The following is a 708-nucleotide window of genomic DNA, read 5'->3' as shown; positions in this document are numbered from 1 at the left end:
GCCCTGGTTAGCGTGGTCCCCTCCACTCGGACAGCCCCAGGCTGGAGGGTGCACAGGAGCAGGTCACACTTGGTCCATCCTCCACCTCACAGCCTGGGTGACCTCCTCAGGCAGGCACGTCCCCCCTGCAGCAGCCCAGAGACCGCCCCCAAAAAGGAACCACATCCGTGACCCAGCACAGACTCGTGGGCCACCACAGCTGGTGTGCAGGGGGACCACGCTGACCCCAGGCTGGCCAGGCTGCTGCAGCACCCTGTGCCAGAGAGTCACGAATCACAGAACGGGTCTGGTTGGGAAAGAGCTTTAAGGTCATCAAGTCCAACCATCCCCCCAGCACTGCCAGGTCCCCACTGACCCACGTCCCTCAGCACAAATTCTCCACGGCTTGGAAACCCCACCAGGGATGGGGACTCCACCAGTGCCCTGGGCAGCCTGGCACAGCCCTGGACAACCCTCAAGGGCAACAAATTCTTCCTCAGGGACAACCTCAACCTCCCCTGGGGCAACTCGAGGCCTTTTCCTCTTGTCCTGTCCCTTGTTCTCCCTTGAGAGAAGAGCCCAACCCCCACCTGACTCCAGCCTCCTGTCAGTGAGCTGTGGAGAGCCAGAAGGTCTCCCCTGAGCCTCCACAGCTCCAGGCTCAGCACCCCCAGCTCCTTCAGCTGCTCCTCCTGGGCTCTAGACCATTCCACAGCAACTTAACTGACT

Source organism: Merops nubicus, unplaced genomic scaffold (genome assembly GCF_000691845.1).
Source record: "Merops nubicus isolate BGI_N331 unplaced genomic scaffold, ASM69184v1 scaffold28944, whole genome shotgun sequence".
Classification (NCBI taxonomy): domain Eukaryota; kingdom Metazoa; phylum Chordata; class Aves; order Coraciiformes; family Meropidae; genus Merops; species Merops nubicus.
Note: the sequence above shows the minus strand (reverse complement) of the source record.